This window comes from Drosophila suzukii, chromosome 3 (assembly GCF_043229965.1).
Source record: "Drosophila suzukii chromosome 3, CBGP_Dsuzu_IsoJpt1.0, whole genome shotgun sequence".
Lineage (NCBI taxonomy): Eukaryota > Metazoa > Arthropoda > Insecta > Diptera > Drosophilidae > Drosophila > Drosophila suzukii.
The window spans coordinates 36,296,610-36,314,787 of NC_092082.1; the positions used below are offsets into that span (position 1 = coordinate 36,296,610).

Below are 18,178 nucleotides of genomic sequence, written 5' to 3' on the forward strand. Positions count from 1 at the left end.
CGAGTCACGGAGCGATACGTGACACGTGTTCCGCGCGATCCCATCTGAGTTGCCACTCATTTAGCAGACGTTCGTCTAGCAGAAACATCTTAGCTTTCCAGTCCAACACGGATAAGTCCTGTCCGTGGAGCCAGTCGCTCTCATTCAGGGGAACGTCCTTCCTCAGTTTGAACTTTACTGCAATCCTGTGAGCGTCCAGATCCATTGGAGGAGCACCAGCAAGCACCTGCAGTGCCACGGTGGAGACTGTGCGGCATACCGGTAGGCATCCTAAAAGAATGGACCTCTGGCACGAGGTGAGGATTTTAAGGGACTTGCCCCTACTCGCCGCCTTGTACCAGACCGAGGCACCAAAGAGTGCACAGGGGACCATGAGTCCGCTGTAGTTCGTCCTCTTAGCACGGGAGCTGAACCCCCAATCGACTCTGAGCACCCGCGCTAGCCCTCCGGCAACTCCAGCCAGCCGATCTCAGCCGATCTCAGAGATATGCGGGAGAAAACTCAACCGCTCGCCGACTAAGATGCCAAGGTACCGGCATTTGGTGACATAAGGCAGGCTTGCTCCAGCAAACCGTACCGTCGGTCTCCTTGTGCGTGAAAGCTGGCATTTCAGCAACATTATTGCCGTCTTGCTGGTTGACACACTCACTCCAACCTTAGCTCCCCAGGCTCACACGATATCCATCAACTGCACGCCCTTCCGCTCCAGATCGGCACGAGAATTCCCGTCGACGAAAAGCAGAAGATCATCTGCAAACGCGCTCAGAGCACAATGTGGCTCCAAGCGCTGAAGCAGCACATCCATCAGTAGGTTCCAAATAAATGGACCACTGACGGACCCTTGCGGGCAGCCACGTGTAACCGCAACTGTGGCTGCTTCATACCTGCTGATGATGCTTGCGCTACGGCCGGAGAAATAGCTTTTCCACAAGTCGATTTCTCCACTCCACGTTGTCGAAAGCTCCCTTGAAGTCGACAAAGATTCCAAGGACTCTCCTCTCGCGACTGTTGGCGACGGTGTTTTTGGCGTGCATCCGCGCATCCTCCACGCAGCGTCCAGGCCTGAATCCGAATTGCCATCTGCAGCCATCCGGTAGCACATCCTTCAGTCGATTCACCATGATTCCTTCCAGCGCCTTTCCGAACACTGGCAAGAGGCATATGCCACGATAAGAGGCAGGATCGCTCCTGTCCCATTCTGGCCCCTTTACCAGCGGTATCACTCTCAGGTGCTTCCACTCGGCCGGAAAGTATCCTTCCGAAAGGCACCGAGAGTACAGCTTCGTCAGGTGCTGAGGGATGGCACGCCATACCTCCTTGAAAATACCGCCCGTGATGTCATCCACACCCGGCGATCGCCGGCTTCTCAGCCTTGCGACGCTGGTTGCCACCTCGAAGGCTTCGAGGATCGGTGGGGCACCAGGGGGTAAGTCCTCTCGTGCTGTCGACTCCACAACAGGGAAGAAGTTGCGGAGGAGCACATTGGCGCAGTCGTGCCAAGTTACGGAAAGCGCGCCGTTCAACCGGAGACATCCGAGATCGGCTGTCTTCTTCCGGCCTCGGCGTATCCGGTAGACGTGTCCCCATGGATCATCCTTGTGCCGTCCCACGAAGTCCCGCCAGTTTTGCTCCTTTGTCGTCAGGATGAGCTTCTTGTACTGGCCTGAGGCAAATCTCAGTCCAGCGGCAAGTTGCTCAGCATCGTCGGTGCCACTCCGGCGAGCTGCCTGCAGCCTACGCCTCAGTCTCCTGACCTCTTGGCGCTTGGTACTCAGTTCAGGATTCCACCATATTACGTTTCCCCTCGCTGCAGGTATCCTGCGCCCTATCACCCTGTCGCTCCATCGTACACGATGGGCAGACACATGGTCGTCCAACGGCGATTCCTCCAGTTCCTCGAGACTCTGTGCTGCACTCCTTAAATCTACACTGAATCTTCGCCAACTTGCATTGGAGACATTCCATTGCGGTACCGGAGCTAGGCTCTCAACGGTACTGCTCGGATCTGGAGTAACCTCAACAGTGATAAGTCAAGTCCCAGAAGTCAACTCTCCAATCGTAGGTTGCCCATACTCGCACCGCTTCGTTGGCGAAGGTCACGTCGATATCACTTCTAGAGAGGTGATTATCGAACGTGAACACCTGGCTGGCCGTATTCAGTACACTGGCACCGCTTGCAATTATCCACTCGTTCATGAGCTGTCCCCGTTCGCGGTTCAGGCGGTCTCCAGAGTTGTCTGGGGATTTGCTGAACGGTGCGGTGTTCTGCTAGCTCATAGCAGAACCGTATCCAGGTAGTCAGTGTAGGGCTCCAGAGCAGCTAGATGCTGGCAGTATACGGAGGCCAGAAAGATTGTGCCACATCTTCCTGTGACACTCACGCACATTCCGTGGGCATGCAGATGGCGGATGGGTCGTCCACGATGATGGCAGCTTTCTTCCTCCTATCGGCGAAGATCCTCATTCCTCCAGGCAGTCCAGTGAGTCGCTTGCCCGCGTCCACATAGGGCTCCTGGACTAGTGCGAACAGGTGGCCAGCATCTCTCATCTGCTTGGCTTCCTCCTCCTATCGGCGAAGATCCTCATTCGTCCAGGCAGTCCAGTGAGTCGCTTGCCCGCGTCCACATAGGGCTCCTGGACTAGTGCGAACAGGTGGCCAGCATCTCTCATCTGCTTGGCAAGCTCGATGTCAGCGCAACGGCCTCGACCACAATTCGCTTGGATGAGGCTAAACATTATCAATGTCTAGCTTGCACCCTGGCTAGCAGCGCGCCGTATATCGGGCAGCCACCCGAAAGCATATAATGCCCCGAGGGCATACCCTTATGACGGCAGTTGCGGCAGTCCACCGCATTTCTGCACTTCGCCGCGACGTGGTCGTTCTGCCCATACTGGCGGCAGACCTGCTTCTCTCGGGGGTACTGACAGTCGCTGACCTTGTGGTCAAATCCGAGGCATCGGTGTCGTAGGTGCGCACCTGAGAGCGGCAGCGATAGGAAAACCACTTAACATACAATCTCCCGCCCTCGAGAACGGCCAGCGCCTGGTCGTCTACCTCCAGTGTCACATTGACTGTGGCACCGTCTGCAGCTGACCAGGGCTTGGTCGCCAGGACTACCACCTTCTGGAACTCCTTGAGGCTCATCTCCCCGAAGTTCTTCTCCTTGAGCTCCATCATGAATTCGTCCGGTCCCACGGAGGTGTCCACATCCTGGACCGTCACACGCGGCCTCGCAGCGGTGTTCCTCGACACCTTGAGGCCCACCTCGGCGAACTTTGCGGAGACAACGAGCTTCGACATCTCCGCCTGCGAAAGCGTGCGAATAATCGCGCCGCCCCGCTTCAGCTCACGCACCTCGTGCACTCGTACGCCCAGATCGGGCGCTACCTTCTTGCGGATCTTCTCTGCGATCTGCCTGCCTGACAGACTGACTGACTTTCGCTTCCGGGTCGTCGCACGCAACGACTGCCGACCATGTCTCCCGAATCTTCCGCAACAGGGGCGCCCCCCTTGCCCCCGTAGCCGCACCGCGGGTGAGACCACATGATGCGCGCCTCTAGCAGCGGTGGCTGCATATGAGGCGGCCGAGGCGATCGGTGTCTGCCTCCTCAGTCCTCAGTGGAGGACCAGCACTCCAATGCGGACCAGCAGGGCTCCGACGACCCCCTCGTAGCGGTTTGCCACTAATTGCACCTTGATGTTCACGGTAGGGCTTGTTACATGGGACATCCTCATGAGATCCGCGCGGATGTCGCCCATCTCGGCAGCAACGGCACCGTTCCCTCTCCACTCCCTGTCCGAGAAGGATTTTTCCGGGCAGGTGCGACGAAGGTCCCTCCCTTAGCGGGCAGCGGCGGGAGCTGCGGCGGTAGCTGCGGCGGTAGCTGCGGCGGTGGCAGCGGCAGAGGCATCGACGAGAGCTGCGGCAGGGGCAGCGGCGGTTGCGTCGGCCTCAGCGGTTTTCGCCAGGGGCCTAGGCTCCGCATGAGCTGCGTCCAGCGCCGCGATTTTACATCTCGACACGTCCCCTAGCGGCGCTTTGTTGCGCTTGCCTCTGGGGCGCCCTCTGCCCGAGCTGCTTCCACGGCTGCTCGCACTTTCTCTTCCAGACTCCACACCCTCCATTTTGGGTGGCGCATTTGGCCTCCTTTTGGTACGTAAGCTCTTCAATAGTCGAGACTTACCCTTTTCTATCAGCTGGTTCAAAAAAGCTTGGTCAGCTGATCAGCTGATTTAAGCTCAGCGGAGACACGAACCGCACAGCTGTGGCCGACAAAATGTGCCTAAATTAGGCAAACGCCTCTCTCGCGACGCACGTGTCTTAATGGAAAATTTCCAAAAAGAAAAACACGAATAACTCTCGATTTTAGCAACATTTTGTACTGAAAACACGCGCACTGTGTTCGCTAGCACGAAACACGAATTTTCGTACTATTTTGCACTCTGTACCTGGGGTTTTACTGCTTAAATACACTATACTCGCGGAGCGTACCGAAAAACACGTCTGTCCTCGCGAGCAATCTAACACCGACTGGCAAAGGGCAACAGCCGGTCGTTGATTCCCAAGATAGCAGATATCAAGAAACAGAAATCCTAGGCGGGAACACCTAGCTTATCCGATCCATATCCGCAGCCAAATAAAAGCTCTAGTCTGGTATAAAAGACCTTAGACAAATAGAGAAAGGGAGAGAATCCATTTGGGTGTCTTGCTGACGGAAGCCGGCAGCTTCGAGGGAAGGCGACTTTCCCTTTCCCTTCCCGTCCACAGAGTCTCCTGTCACCAGGACCAGCCACCATATCCAATAGTCCTTGAGGAGAACACAATTGCAGTTAGAAAGAATCGTATGTGTCGAACCAGCGCCGCCATTGTCATCAAAGAATCTGGAGAGGATCAACAATAAGGTCGACATCCGACAAACTGCGATGTTGCAAGATCCCTCTGAGGGACGTTTGTAGTCGTGAATAGTCAGCATTTTGCTGATGTGTGCACCTTCACAGGTGGTAAATTCGATACTCTCCGCTAACAAAAAAAATTGTCAATTAATTTAATTTCCATATGAATTAGCCAACATTATGTTACTCATCCACGGCGTGCGCCGATATAAATATTACCCAATAAATTTGTACTGTAAAAGAATATCAAAACATGAAGTGCTAAAGCTTTATTAAGGGGGTGTGCTGACGCGAGAAGTGGAGTAGTTAAGAACAATGACATAACTTTTGACGGACAACCTTGACAGTAGGCGATCGTATTGCGCGGCCCGCTACGATCCATTGGCACACGAATGTGTGAAGGGGAGGGAATATGGCCAAAAGACAGCCCGATCGTATTGCGATCAAGCGACAGCTAAGCTTGTTGGGTAGTGTGGACTGATGACTGACGAACTTTATGACTAATATTATTTTACAGGCATATTTAATATTTATCCTCGTTATGTTGGAGAGGAGAAAGGCTTACCATGATCTCACGACCCGAATACGACGTAGCTTATGCCGGCAAATGGTGCCTGAATATCGGACGCCTCTTCCTTGGCCCAAGTCCTTGTCAGGACTCGGGTACTAATATGCCCACGTAACATACATTGTAATAATAGAAGTATTTTTTTAGCAGAACAACCAGTAATCCGATCGTCGACGGGCTCTCCATTGGGAAACCACAGGACTCCGCCACCACCAGCTAGTTGGCAGCTAAAGCAGAGATAGAGAATGCGCTGGCTTCTACAGCGTGGAGGAGAAAATGGTGAAGCATCAGTGACAACAGAAGGAAGCCTTAAACTACTTAATGAAATAAATAAAAAGTCATCTTTTGAACATGTCATTTATTTGTATTTCTCTGTGCACCAGGAGACTCGTCTTTTTAAAATTGTCAACAAAACAAGCCCAGCTGTTTGACAGTAAGACCATGCCACATACATGGGACTTTGAAAACTTAGGTCACACTACAAAGAATACGATTTTTCGACTAGTAAAACTCTTAGCCGATCCGAGTACTAGGCGTTACTAACGATGGCCTTCGCACAGCATGGGATAACCTAACTAAGCGTTTTGAAAACAGCCAACGAGTCTGGGTCACCTGTAAGAAAACTACAGAGCAGCAACCAGGGTTGCCTCATTGCCCTAAACTAAATATTTATCAACTAAATTGGTTTAGTGCAACTAGAGAGACACCATATCAAATTTTATTACAAATCTAAAAAAGTTTCGTATTACAAAATTTTGTAAAAAAAAATTTCTTTTTGTCAAACTCTACCGAACTACGGAACTACCAACATCTTTTTTTTAGCATTTTCAAAATATTTTTTGTTATTACTTTCAAGGGCATGCCAATATGGGGAACTGATTTGCGCTAACTAGGCCTAATTCAAGAACGGTGAAAACAAAGTATTGTAAAATATGCGTAGTTAGATTTTTCATAGAGTAAGAATATATATAGAGACACCATTTGCTGTCCCGCTCTCTTTTGAGACTTTGCCTATAATGCACTAAAAATAATAAATATAAATAAAAATTTCCCTAGTTTTTAAAATGTTCGATGGGACCTTGTAATTCGATCCCGCGGTGAGTTTAATGGGAAATTATAAATCTGCACCGCTCTTACTGACTTTTATGTTTTTGTAATTGATCCTCACCACTATTGCTGTTGCTTCGCACTTCTTGGGCGTGTTGAAAAATCGAAGTTGACCTTGACCTTGAATTGGCTCTCAGCAGAGGTTGGACAGAGGTTCGGGCAGAGCAAATGGTGTCTCTATATAGATTCTTACTCTATGGATTTTTATAAATATAATGTCGGTCAAATTAGTGGAATGGTGGAATTTGGAACATGGGGGCTTTTTATTATTAAATTTTCTCGCTATTTGGTGTCCAAAATAGAGGTGGAGAATTCTCGATATGAGCACCATCGATATTCTACGATAGTAAAGTTTAAGCCGTCGATAGTGTCGATAGCGCCATCGGTAGTCCGCGATACTATCGACAGACTTATACCCCATTCCCATAGAGTCCATCCGTTCGACACGGTTGGGATTTTTGACAAATATGAAACTTCGATTCCAACAGCACACATCCACCATCTACCATCCAATAACAGCTGATCTGTCTAATCGAACCAAGCATGTTGCTTCTGCGCCTTCCATTTTCGATCGTTCCCTGTCATCATTGCTTACGATCTCGTAGTGAATGTTTCAATTTCCACTGTCAAGAAGAAGAGCTCAGAGTTTCACCGAACAAACATCGCCCTACTATCTCATGAAAGAGTCCGTCAAATTTGGATGGGGAACTGACTGGGAATTTTTGGAACGGCAAAACCTTATAGATCATCCGTTCAACGGATGCTAGGTGGTGGATTGATCTCTATGGGAAGACGCTAACAAAATAATTTTTTTTTATGTATACCAGAAAATTGTTTTTTTTTTTAAACCAAAAGTTTAAATTTAGAAATAAAAGAGTATTTACATTTTCCGGTTTCGCCGCTCTGAAACAATTTGGCCCGCCTTGCTGGATGTTACTTCCGATTCAACGGACGTAGCGGGAATGCAGAGATGTTCGCAAAAGAGGCCTTTTATTGACGGAAGGTCATATTGATTCACCTGAAATAAATGTAATACATTTAATTATATAGAACTTGTAATTCGTTGTTTATGCCTAGTACTCAGATCGGCTAAGAGTTTCACTAGTCGAAAAATCTTATTCTTTGTAATGTGACCAAAGTTTTTAAAGTTCACCCACAAGTCATGTAGCATAGTCTTACTGTCAAGCAGCTAGGTTTGTTGCCAAACGGAAAACAAATCAATTGGAGCAGTTTAAAATTGAAGTGTCTGCTTGTGCACAAAGAAACTAAAATTAAAATAAATGGAATGTTCAACGAATGTTTTTATTTATGTAAATTAGTAGTTTAAAGCTTTCTTCTCGTCCCACGGAGTCTTCGCCATCTTTTTCGCGCCACCGCAGTCCATCTCCGAGTCCCAATGGGTATATTCGACCTTGAGGAAGTGGGAGCCGGATTGGGAACGGGGTTGATCCGCTGATGCTGCAGAAAGTTGCCCAGCATCCTGGAAATGGCTGGCAATGGCTTCTCCAACTGTTCCTTAGCGGGCTCCTGTTTTCCCTCTCCCTATAGAAGCCAGCGCCTCCTCCAACACCGCTAAAGGAGAGGTCGTCGGAGATCGTATTACTGGTGGTTCTGCTAAAAATATACTTTTATTAGTACAACGCAACCAAATTCTTTTGGCCAGATCTTGCTTTCTTTGCGATGCCACACCCGGCAGGATGTCCATGTAGGCAGCGAAGTCCCACTGGGCATGTTCCTTCCCACTGGGATTCCCAAGCGGATATCTTCCAGCACTGCAACAATTCTGCGGATCTTTCCTGTTGTGATATTGCTTTCGTCGTTGAAATCCCTCAAAAATGGGCAACAGCTTGGAATAGGCGTCCTATTTCATCTGCACTGACCTCCAGCAGTCTATTTTGGGGATTTCCTTCCATTTTTAATTTATAGTTTCCACACCGCCCTTGCAAAAACACCGCCAAAGATTAAATTTCTTATTCTTTGGGCCGCGGCTAACGGCGTTCATCGAAATTCACTCGATAAATGCGGTATTTTTTCTGGTATTTCTTTAGCTCATCTGAGAGCCGCGCTGAGCAACACAACCGACGAAAAGCGTTTATAAAAATTCACAGGAAATGTAGTATTTTCCTGGTATTTTCTTAGCTCATCTGAGTACCGCTGTACTAGGCGTTAGCCACCTACTCGTTTGGTTTTTGTCGATGTGAGTACCAGGCTTATGACAACTATGGGTTCTTTCTTGAATTTTATGCTTTACATAAATGCTTTACAAAATAAAATCAGCTCTTATTTTGTGAAGGGACTGTCGCTGCAGTCAGCTGTTTTATTTTAGACCAAAAAGAAATTTCCCATAGAAAGTTACCCAACCCACAAGGGAAATGTTATTATATTAAAAGGAAATCCGATCAATGTTAAGTTATTCACTTTCGAGTGAAAACTAGAACAGGCCAGTGGAGTTTCAACTACCGAACCGATCGTCGTCGTTTTTTTCCACAATTCTGTGCAAAAGAGAAGGCTGTTACAAGTTTTTTAAACTTGATCAACCACACGACAACAAAAAGAAGCACAATTATTTAAATCAGTTCTTTTTAACTTTTTGCGTGCTGTAACAATTAAAAAAAAATTAAAACGGGAATCAAACATAAAATGGCGCTTTCAGCCAAGGGTAAACCCTTGAGCTTAGATGCTGCCATCATAAAACGCCCAAAAGTTACCGCAGTAGTTATTTTTTATCTTGAATTAAAAGATATTGAAAAGTGAACCAAAATTATCTTTACATTATCTTACAAATCCCCACGAAATGTTCTCTACCTGAATTAAAAGAATCCATTTCATCGCCAATTCCCATACACGATATTATCCTAGGTAATAGAAAAATTGAAAATATAGACATGGTTCCTACTTCCAGGGTTAAAATATTCTTTGAGGGTGCACAAATTCCGGAGGAAGTTATCTTTCTATACACTAAAGTTAAATTTAAACTATTTGTTCTATTTACTCACTGTTTCAGGTGTTTCAGACTTAGTCATTTTGCCCAACACTGCTAACAATATCATAAAATCTGTCGTGAATGTTCCTTCATGCATGCAAGAGGGGAAAAATGTGTCGTTTTAAGGTGCGCAAATTGCAAACAGCCTCATTCTGTCACAGAGCTTAAATGCCCGGCTAGAAAGAGAGCTCTTGCTTTACAAAAATGCAAGACAGTTAAAAACCTTTCTAGAGTAGAAGATAATGCCAAATTCCCAGCTTTATTTGAGAAGCAAACCCCTAACTCTTGAAATTTTGAATTCCTCAGATTTTCCCAGACCCAGAAAAAATCCGCCATCCCTGTGATGATAAACAATGCAGAAAGCATTCACAATTTGCTTGCCTACAATAAAGTAGTAAAAATAAATCAAAACCGTATAAATGAAAATAGGAATGCACAAGTCACTATAAACAGCTGTAGAGCTGCAATTCCTCCCTCCCAACCCATTTCTTTTACACAGCCTTAGAAACCGCCAAAAAACAGTTTAATTTCAATTTTCTCTCAAATTTCTTCGTTTTTATTAGAAAATAGCTGATGCTAGTACATATTTAGAAGATCTAAGAACACGTATTGCCAAAACAAATTCCGAAATTGATGTGCAAAAATGGCGTACATGTTTTTCATTTATTATTTATATTTTTGTCTCTTTGTTTTTAGAAGCTTTTTTTTCTTATGTTTACTTTTTATGTGAATGATGCTTTTTAATTTAATGATTTTATTTCTTCTCTTTTAACGTTCCGCGTGTTCTCTCTTCTTCTTCAATTACAAGTGGCCTATATATCTCGACAATCGAGTTCACCATGGAATCGATATCTGTTATCTTATCGATGCTTAATATAAAGTTACATTATAGAAAGTACACACTAAAATATAATGCTAAATATAAATTTTGTTCACACTTAATAATATTTAGTATATATTCACATATGTTTACATTAGTATATATTCACATATGTTTACAACAGAAAGTACACATTACAATACAATGCAAAACATTATGTTCGCACTTAATACTACTTAGTATATATTTACATATGTTTACATCAGTATATATTCACATAACATTCACAACAGAAAGTACACACTAAAATACAATGCATAACATTATGTTCACACTTTATACTATTCTTATTCATATTCACATATGTTTACATTTATTTATTTTTTTTTTGTTTTTATTTATTTCTTGTTTTCATGAAAATTTTGCAGTATAATATTCAAAGTCTGACAGCCAATAATAACAAACAGCTTCTCTAACTTTTTTTAGTCAATAACAATGTTGACATTGCTCTTTTGTCCGAAATTTGGATTAAAAATAATGCTATGTGCAGTCTTGCTAATTTTAATTTCGTATTTAATCCCCGTAATGACGGTTATGGGGGTGTAGGAATGTATATTAAAAAAAATATTAAATATAAAACAATTAACTGCGATACTTAAGTTGAAACCATTGGAATCTTTATCTACGAGTATGGGCATATCCGTCAAATGGTCAACCCAGACCGAAACAAAAAAATCTTCATAATCATCTTATTTTTTGCGTATTGTCGTAAATAAATGGCCATGTTTTCATAATACTGTGGAACCATAGCATACCTTATTTGTTTTGTTGAAGAAATTTCCCTGAAACCTAAGAACAAATACTATTTTTCAAATTTAGCAACTTTTAAATAGGAAATACTTTTACGTTCGCGACCGGTACTTAATTCAATAAAAAAATAAAGCTACATGAATCCATATTAAAAGTAAAGTTAAAGCAGATTTTTGCATTTTACTAGATTAAGCCCAATCGACTTCCACTTTGCGTACGTTCGCGACCGCATGTTTTTTGGCAATATTATGAAAACGATAGCTCAATGAACTCCACAATTTACACTAAGCAAAGAGCTAACAAAATGCTATCGAATAGCAAAAACAATATTTCGAAAGCGTTTATTTTCTTTTTTATTTGCACTAAGTGCGTACAAACGTACGTTCGCGACCCGTGGAAATGCACATATATAAACAAGCGCTGAAAATGTGCAGAACGTGCGCTTTTTCTGCTGCTTAATCAAGCGCTAAACGTGTGCTGAACGTGTGCTGCTCAAAAATGCGCTCAAAAAAGCGCTCAATGCATGCTAGTTGTTGAGCACTGATGAACCGTAGGACATGCCTTTGTTAACTTAAGCACTCATTTTCATACAAATTGTGCGCTCATTGAGCGCTCAGTGATAAACTTTTTGCAGTGATTTAGTGCTCAATAAGTGCTGAATGGTACTGCAGAGTATGTATGTGTGTATTTAATGTTCGGTCAGTGCTCCCATTTCTATTTGTTCCGATCCACGACCTTTTTTTCTTGTTGACACCTCGTTCCACCGTTATCTAGGGCAAAAACTCCTTCGCCGGTGCCTCCTACTCTTTCGGTGCTTAACATTCGCAGCGAATAAATACGCGCCTTAATAAAGATATTGCTATTCCGTTTACGAAAGATGTGGATCTCATATCGCAGATATGTTTCTACCCAGACCTACATTTCCTCTGGCTTTCGGCTGCCTCCGTGCGATACCGAGGTTTTCGCCGGAGATTACCTGCGTTGGCCGACCTTTAGGGATCTGTTTACGGCCATTTATATAAATAATCCAAGGCTGACGCCAGTCCAAAAACTATTTTACCTGAATGAAAAAACAAGTGGCGATGCACGCAACATAGTTTCGATCTCCCCTTACCAAAGATGGCCCTCGCTCAGCCTGGGCTAACCTAACTGAACGTTTCAAGAACCAGCAATTCTTATTAAATAGCTAATTAAATACTTTTTAAATTGTAGTGCGTTAATCAGAAATCTATCTATCCGTGAACTTCAAAGCACCATCCAGGGTTGCCTCACGGCGTTAGAAATGCCCGGAATTCAAACCGAAAATTGGGATTGCCTCTTGGTGTACATGTGCTCTTCCAAACTGTCTAAGCTCACTCTTGCATTGCGTGAACAGTCCCTGCACAACAAGGCCGAGATTCCGATGTGGCAGGAGCTGAACGCATTCCTTACCGAGCGTCGCCGGACTTTAGAAGCCATAGATGACGTTCGACCGTCAGGTTCGAGTCAATCTCAGCTGAAAGCATCCGCCTCCAGTGCAGCGTCTCGAAGAATAAAGTCGAGAAATGGGTAGCACACAAGCCCACAGGATGTGACATTTGTAAGAAGGAAAACTATCCTGTCCGCACATGTGCACGATTTCTCCAGATGACGGTCGACGAGCGGTGGTCATATATAAAGAGAAAGCAGCTGTGTCTGAACTGCTTCGCACGAGGACATTAGCTGCGTGATTGCGTAAGCACTCACAGTTGCTTGACGTGCCGCGGCCAATTAAGGTAACAGTTATTCTCTTAGTGAAAAACTCATTACTCCTTCTTCACAATCTTTCATTTTTTTTATTTCTTCTTTCATTTCTTTTACACAGCCTTAGAAACCGCCAAAAACAGTTTAAATTCTTATTTTCTTTTTTTATTTGCACTAAGTGCGTACAAACGTACGTTCGCGACCCGTGAAAATGCACATACCCTGCAGTTCCACAATTGAGTTAAGCGCCCAATCATCACGAAGCCGACTGCGACGTCGGCAGAGAAGCCAGCGAAGCCGGCGAGCTGAGCGCAACGGCGGCAAAGCGACGCGCTCTCAGTCGGGTCCGCAAAGAGAACGCACAAAAAGTAATTTTGGGCTCTCCCTCTCTCGCCATGTCTCAGACGGAAAAGTGCGTGTGATGGGAAGGAGGCCCAGTAGAGGTGTCAAAACATCGATGAAAACATCGATGCATCGATGTTTTTGAAATTTTCTAAATCATCGATGTTTTTTTTCAACCATCGATGTTTCTGTGCCGTCACTATTAAGAAAAAAGGCAAAGGAAAGGTACGTAAAAGAGCAGATTTTTTTTCATTTTTTCTATTATAATATTAAAGTTCTTCTTTTGCTGTTTTTTAGTAATAGACAAACTTATGTTTATTAACAAAAATTATAGTTTTCTTAAAAATGTTTAATTTAGTTATAAGAAATGATCTCCGAAATGATCTCTCTCTCAGTCTAAAACACCAAGTGAATAAATGTTTTGTTTTCTATTTTTAATACAACCACAAGAATTACCTAAATTTTTTAAATTATTAAAATGCACACTATTTTAATAATTTAAAAAATTTAGGTAATTCTTAAATAGTCGGGCCGGAACGACCCGACTAATTAACAAAAATCCGTATTTAGGGGGCGATGAATCAAGAATTTTGGTGTAAAAATTATTTTGGAGACCAGGAGAAATTTTTAAAGTTTTCCTCTTTACCAAATCGACCCTTTTCAGGGCTACATAATATTCATTAAAGAGTTGAAAATTTCAAATGATTTATATACTTGTCACATATAAGCATAAATGTATGTATATTTTGTGTATAAGTGAAGATACACTTACAGTTATTGGTGTTTATTTAAAACACACATGTTAAATGCAACTTAAATCATTGCAAATTACTAAAAACAAAACCAACAAAAACAAAAAATAAAAACAATAAGAAAAAAGAAAAACATTAACATTAGCGTAAAATTATGTGTGTGGTGTGTCTGTGTGCGTGCCCGCTGTTGGTTTTCGGCGATCGCCAACGGTTTTTTAAGTGCAATTTGGGCAAACTTTAAAAATTTCTCCTGGCTAAACTAAGCGCGTCCCCAAAATAATTTTTACATCAAAATTCATGATTAATCGCCCTCTAAATATGGATTTTTGTTAATTAGTCCGGCCCGACTATTTAAGAATTACCAAAATAAAATTTTAATTTTTTAAAACATCGATGTTTCATCGATGTTTTGGGTGAAAAACATCGAAAACATCGATGTCTCAATACATCAATGTTTTGACACCTCTAAGGCCCAGCAACTAAAATATATAGACTTTTGTGCACCCTTGCCTTTTGAATAATGCGACATTTGTTCGTAAATGATAAAACAACCATTTAAAATAATAGGTTTCTGTTTTAAAATATTTGTATTTCTTAAAAAAATGTATAGGCTTATTAATATTATTTAATAATATGTGAAGTTTTAAGAATATATTTTTATAAACCGATTTGCATAGTCGGATATGTCTATAAATACGCTGCTTTTATGTGCAAGATGCATAGACCAAACGGGACATGCCAAAAAAACAGAACAACAACGGATTAGCGGAACCGTTGTTGTTGTTGCTTGTTGTTTTTCTGGAAGGCACGCGACTTTTTTCGTCTTTTTCACTTGGGTTTACTTATGTGACGGAGTTAGAATTGCACGCAATTAAGGTAGTTAAATAAAATAAACCAATGGTTTAAAAGTGATACCTATACGATTCCCAGGTAAGTCCGTCGCAGACCAATATTAATTTAATCAGTGAGAGTAAAAACAAGTTAATGTATATTAAAGAAATGGAAAATAAAAGATTCCCAAAAAAACACGTGGCGGAAAAAAAATAGCTGTGAAAAATATTAATTTTTGACGTGAAAAACAACAAATGATGCATATAAATAAACAAATTAATGAATCTGTGAAAAAATTTGAAAATCTTATTGAGTGCTAAGTTCCTAGGGACCAAAAATAAGAGATGTTTGTTTTTATAACTTATGATTTTTTGTATTAATAACATTAAAGCACAATTTTTATTTTTGTGTAAGTAAACAAACATGGCTATTTAAATAAAAATCTCAAACATCTCTAATTTTCCGTCCCTGGAAAAGTGGTATTTTTTCCGCATCTGCAAAATAAATAAATGATTTAATAAATAATAAAAAAAATACATAAATAATTTTGTACAACAAAATAAAATAAATCAAGTGACCGAAAACAAAAGTTTGCAAATTTCTTCTCGATATTTTTTTAATTTTCGTATATTTTTAGACAAGGCTGATGGTAACTCTATAAAAAAATGGAAGGCTAAGTCGTTCCATCTTAAGCATATTATCCGAGGAACTTGTTCTGTCCCACAACTTGGAGGGGGGCAAAACAAGAAGAGGCTCAGACAACCCAAATTTCGCCCGTGCCTTATTAAGTAAGTTTTTGTTGAGGCTGAAAACTATTGTTTGTAAGTTAAATTTGTAAAAGACTTCTGGGATTTTTACATTGAATGCCAAAGATAACATTTTTTTTATTATAAATAAATCTTACAAATAACGATTACTTTCGGTCACTCGTTTTTATTCTCGTCTTGTTTTATTTTTAAAACTAATTTTTTTCTAATACTAGATGCAATCGCCCTGGTGGGTCCCTCGGAGCCTCCCGAAAAGGCGCTGCAGAAGGCAATGCGGTGCGTTAAAAACTTGAGTTGTACCAAAAAAAATGCAACGCCGGCACCAAATGCTGAGAAGGAGGTGCCAGCGACCCCAATAACACCGGAAACCCCCGAGCTCAAATTTTAAAATAAACAAATAAAAATAAAAATTACAACTGAAATTTTATTTGCTGCTAAGCGCTCAACGTGTGCTGAATGTGCGCTTTTTCGCTGCTTGAATGAGCGCTTAACGTGTGCTGAATGTGCGCTTTTTCTGCTGCTCAAAAAAGCGCTCAAAAGGGTGCTCAAAAAAGAGCTCAATGCGTGCTATTTTATGAGCACTGATGAACCCTAGGACATGCCTATGTTAATTTAAGCACTTAGTTCCATACAAATTGTGCGCTCATTGAGCGCTCAGTGATGAGCTTTTTGCAGTGATTGAGTGCTCAATAAGTGCTGAATGGTACTGCAGAGTATGTATGTGTGTATTTAATGTTCGGTCAGTGCTCCCATTTCTATTTGATCCGATCCACGACCTTTTTTTCTTGTTGACACTTCGTTCCACCGTTATCTAGGGCAAAAACTCCTTCGCCGGTGCCTCCTACTCTTTCGGTGCTTAACATTCGCCGCGAATAAATACGCGCCTTAATACAGATATTGCTATTCCGTTTACGAAAGATGTGGTGCTCATATCGCAGATATGTTTCTACCCAGACCTACATTTCCTCTGGCTTTCGGCTGCCTCCGTGCGATACCGAGGTTTTCGCCGGAGATTACCTGCGTTGGCCGACCTTTAGGGATCTGTTTACGGCCATTTATATAAATAATCCAAGGCTGACGCCAGTCGAAAAACTATTTTACCTGAATGAAAAAACAAGTGGCGATGCACGCAACATAGTTTCGATCTCCCCTTACCAACGATGGCCCTCGCTCAATAGCTAATTAAATACTTTTTAAATTGTAGTGACTGAACGTTTCAAGAACCAGCGATTCTTAGTAAATAGCTAATTAAATACTTTTTAAATTGTAGTGCGTTAATCAGAAATCTGGGTCAGCTATCCGTGAACTTCAAAGCACCATCCAGGGTTGCCTCACGGCGTTAGAAATGCCCGGAATTCAAACCGAAAGTTGGGATTGCCTCTTGGTGTACATGTTGTAACGAACTGATTTTTATGGTCTGCTCGCTACGAGATTCGTGCGGCTAGCTCAGTATATTGTGTGTTCGTCCCACCAAATTTATATTAACGTGACCGCCCAGTAGCTCAGTGAGAAAGCATAGAATTCACGGGTTCGTATTGGGTTTTATTGCGGGTATATTATTACAAGTGTCTTAGTCGCTTGGTTGGCCTTGACTCGTTGCTTGTGGCCCTCGGTGCTTCCGACGGCCCTGATTGACTCGACGTCCTCCCGCCTTGACGACTCGGTGCTCCAGTCCTGTAGCTCCCTGAAGATACTCGCAGCTCCCTGAAGATCCTCGCCGCTCCCTGACGATCCTCGCAGCTCCCTGAAGACGCTCGCTCGCTGCTCACCTGTCACGCGTGGCTTGGTGACTGCTGGTAACGACTCGGAATCGCGAGGGGTATCGGCCGTACGGGCTTAGGAAAGCGTCACCGTTCTCAGACTAGGGTGAACAGAAGCTGCGCTCTCCAGGATCGCTCCTTTCGACACACCGCCGCCTGTCCCTTGCTCTGTCCCGGATGGTCCCACTGGGTTTCTGCTCAGCCCGCGCGGACAGTCAAGGCGGAACGCCAGGAAGCTGCCTCGCGCCTTACTTCGCTTCCACGCCTAGTGTAAACGAACGTTCCACCCTAGCCTCACCCTTTTGCCTTTTGTCCGGGACGTTTCCGTGTGGCTTTTGGTACTCGGGGTTCGGGCACGCCGCTCCGGGACCTCGCAAGTCGAATCCGTAGGGCTCTCGTGGATATTTCCACTCGAGACCGTACCGATCGACCGCTCTCCCTTCTGGCTTGTTATACTCGTGGTTCGGGCACGCCGCTCCGGGACCTCGCAAGTCGAATCCGTAGGACTCTCCTGGACAATTTCACTCGAGACCTTACCGATCGACCGCTCTCCCTTCTGGCTTGTTATACTCTTTCCAGGCGTAACGCCAGGACTTTGTGGACAGGGTTAATCGACCGCCTTGACCTAGCCGTGTGATGCCCTCTGGATCTCAGCTACCTGCGTCTCAATTCGGAGATTCCTGGTATCCCAATCCCGAACGTCTCGACGTAGCAATCTCGCTCCTTGTAGACTCCCACGGCGCTGCTTCTCTGGCGACTCGACTTGCTGCTGCTCCCTTGTAGATTATCTGGTTGTTTGGTTGTTCACTTTGGTATCTGAGT

At 43.7% G+C, this 18,178-nt stretch overlaps 2 long non-coding RNA genes across 5 annotated transcripts in view; one reads left to right on the forward strand and one right to left on the reverse strand.

Moving 5' to 3' along the window:
* Window positions 1-4,517, reverse strand: part of LOC139353190 (uncharacterized) — a 140,127-nt gene extending 135,610 nt beyond the window's left edge. For all 4 annotated transcript variants that reach the window (XR_011604355.1, XR_011604354.1, XR_011604353.1 and 1 more), the window contains exon 1: window positions 4,186-4,517. This is a non-coding gene — a long non-coding RNA (uncharacterized lncRNA). The remainder of the gene's footprint in view (window positions 1-4,185) is intronic.
* A 7,920-nt stretch (window positions 4,518-12,437) lies between these two features.
* Window positions 12,438-16,197, forward strand: LOC139353014 (uncharacterized). Its single transcript, XR_011604096.1, has 4 exons — window positions 12,438-12,936; window positions 13,026-14,928; window positions 15,467-15,617; window positions 15,812-16,197. It is a non-coding gene; the product is annotated as an uncharacterized lncRNA (long non-coding RNA).
* Window positions 16,198-18,178: the final 1,981 nt, after the last annotated feature.